General features: G+C 47.1%; 1 non-coding gene across 1 annotated transcript; it reads left to right on the plus strand.

Moving 5' to 3' along the window:
• Nucleotides 1-1,481: 1,481 nt before the first annotated feature.
• On the plus strand, nt 1,482-1,552 carry TRNAG-UCC. Its single transcript has one exon. It is a non-coding gene; the product is annotated as a tRNA-Gly (tRNA).
• Nucleotides 1,553-2,951: the final 1,399 nt, after the last annotated feature.

Genomic DNA, 2,951 nt, shown 5'->3' on the forward strand with positions numbered 1-2,951 from the left:
TGAGACTACGGCCCCTAGTTGCCCTTTACATCTGTAATTGAATCCAATCCTGTGGCTTCCAGCCAAACAAAAGACAGGTATATGAGGTGAACATTTACATTAGGTAGATACACTCCTTGGTGAGAACAATCATGGGAGAAAGAAGGGCTGTGTATGCACAGGGTGACAGCTCAGGGGGCAGGAGTGCATGGAGGGAAGGACACAGGGAAGAGGTAACTATGAGGAGGAAGCAGGAAGAGAGCTGTTGCAGTATGGGAAATTGCAGTTAACGTCATGAGACAAAGTGTATGTGAACTGCTGTATGGAAAATGAATTCACAATAAAAATTAAAAATAAATAAACACTAATAGGAGCTCTGGTGGCATAGTGCCTAAAGCATTTGACTGCTAACCACTCCTTGGAAGAAAGGTTGGGCAATCTACCTCTGCAGTGATCCTACCTCGGAAACCCAAGGATGAGTCGCTATGAGTCGGATCCGACTTGACAGCAGTGGGTTTTTTTATGAGTCAGAATAGACTTGATGGCAGTGAATTTAGTTTTGAGTTTAAAGGGCACCATCATTGTTGTTAAGTCCCACGTGACAGAGGAAAACTTCCCCATGGGGTTTACTAGGCCGGTAGCATAGTGCCTAAGGCACTTGACTGCAAACCAGAAGGCTGGCAGTTCAAACCCACCAGCCACTCCTCGGAAGGAAGGTTGGGCAATCTACTTCCATAGTGATACCGCCTCAGCAACCCAAGGAGGGGTCGCTATAAGTCGGGTCCGACTCGAGGGCACATAGCAACAACAACAACAATCTTTACCAGAGCAGATTCCCAGGTCTTTCTCCCTTAGAGCTGCTGGGTGGGTTTGAACTGCCAACCTTTCGGTTAGCAGTCACGTGCTTAACCTTTGCACCACCACAGTGCTTTCTATAACATGGTGGCTCCTGACTTTGCTAGGGGCTGGTATCTTCCGTTTTGCCCTTTTTACTGCAGATGGACAGAATGGAATGTCTTCTCTATTTTGGGTGGGAATAGATTATCTAAGGAACTACCTACAACTTGAAAAAGGCATCCTCAATGGTGTAGGCATTTCATTGCCAGGTTTGATTCTGACATTCATGACCATCTGGTCTGAGGCCCAGCCCTGTCCCCACTCCCACCTCGCCAACTCCTGCAGTGGTTGCCTGGATTTTGTGCACAAATTCTGTAGAAGTGATAATCTGTATAACAAAGTGGAATAGAGAAGTGAGGAAATCTGGATAAATCCAACAAAGAAAATAGTCCACCGTAGTTTAATTATCTGGGTAGGTCAAACTGAAGATATTAAGGCCAAGTAATTAACAAGTAATTACCTTAATTTCCCAGGTGCCTGAGAGCTGTTTGCTGGGGGCTATGTTAAAGGGCAACTGTTGCTTTATAAAGAGGAGTAAGTCAATAAGAAGAAGGGCAAGGCGGGGTCAGAGAGAAGAGAAGAGTGGTGAGAACATGCTCAAAGACGCATTGGTGGTTCAGTGGTAGAACCCTCACCTTCCATGAGAGGGACCCAGGTTCAATTCCTGGTCAGTGCACCTTAAGTGTAGTCACCGCCCATCTATCACTGGAGGCTTCTGTGTTGCTGTGATGCTGAGCAGGGTTCAGTGGAGCTTTCAGACTAAGATAGGTGTTCTTCTTCTGAAAATGAGCCAATGAGAACTCTCTGAATCACAATGGTCTGATCCCCAACCCAACCCAATCCTGGGAATGATATAGGACTGGGCAGCATGGCACTCCGTTGTGCACAGGGTTGCCATGGCTCAAAGGCTGACTTGATAACAGCTAACAACTCGCCCCTCTGGGGCCGGTGCGGACACGGCCCGACGGTGAAAGTCCCGTCTTTTTAGGAGCTCTGGTAGCATAGTGCCTAAGGTACTTGACTGCTAACCAGAAGGCTGGAGGATCAAACCCACCAGCCACTCCTGGGAAGGAGGGTTGGGCAATCGCAGTGATACTGCCTTGGAAACCCAAGGAGGGGTCGCTATGAGTTGGGACCGACTCCACGGCACATAACAACAAACAACAAAAACAACAAGAAGAGCAAAACTAGATGATGGGAACAGACTGCAGGCTGAAACATTTAATTTGTAATTAACTTGCAAGCTGATCCAAATCAGCTCTCAGATGAAATCTTTCCTAGGATGGGGAAGGACCCGGACTTAGGCAGGTTATATATGGCTTAGTGTGGTGTCTTTCCCTCCCATTCAGGACACTGCTGAATGGACTGGGCCCTCTTCCCAAACACAACACACCTCATGTGGTCTCAGCCCCAGAAAGTTGAGTAAATAAAGTGGAGGCTAAGCCTCGTGCCGTTTAGGGTAAGACTGCCTTTATTTAGCACTCTTAAGATTAGGTAACTCACATCACCTCTCTGAGGCAGACAAGCAGTTGGCACTGCTTTCTAACTGCCGGATCAACTGTAGACCCCGAATATCTATCTGAGCAGACTTTCCTCAACCCAGTGTGGATTTGTTGTAGCCTTAATATCCTTTGCAATGGACTACTTACTATGGTTAGCACCTCAGGTGTGTTTTCTGGGCCAAATTCAGACCTTATTTTCATTCCACCCCTTTCAAAAGTGAGAGTGGTCAGTGCATGTAAAAGGTGGAAATGAGCACTGAAAAAAAATTTATGTCATATTCAGAATAGTTTGATGTTTCTACTAAAATGCTTATTGTCACCATGGTCTCAGAATGTTCTCAGGCCTTTCCTGCAACACTGAGAAAACCAGGACCCCAGGGCTGCCTGTGGTTGGTGGGAGGACCACGCACCAGGGTCTTGTACCTGACAGAGGAGTTCCAGAAGAGTTCCAGCCTGGGGTTAGGGTTGGAACTCTGCAAGGGCTGGGGCAGGAGGAGGTAATAGAAAAGGGAGTGGGTAGGACTCAATTGAACAAAGAGGTCTTCTTCCCTCACAGGTAGGCCAGAGAGTGTA

Source organism: Orycteropus afer, unplaced genomic scaffold (genome assembly GCF_000298275.1).
Source record: "Orycteropus afer afer isolate SDZICR_OR568_19922 unplaced genomic scaffold, OryAfe1.0 scaffold00103, whole genome shotgun sequence".
NCBI lineage: Eukaryota > Metazoa > Chordata > Mammalia > Tubulidentata > Orycteropodidae > Orycteropus > Orycteropus afer.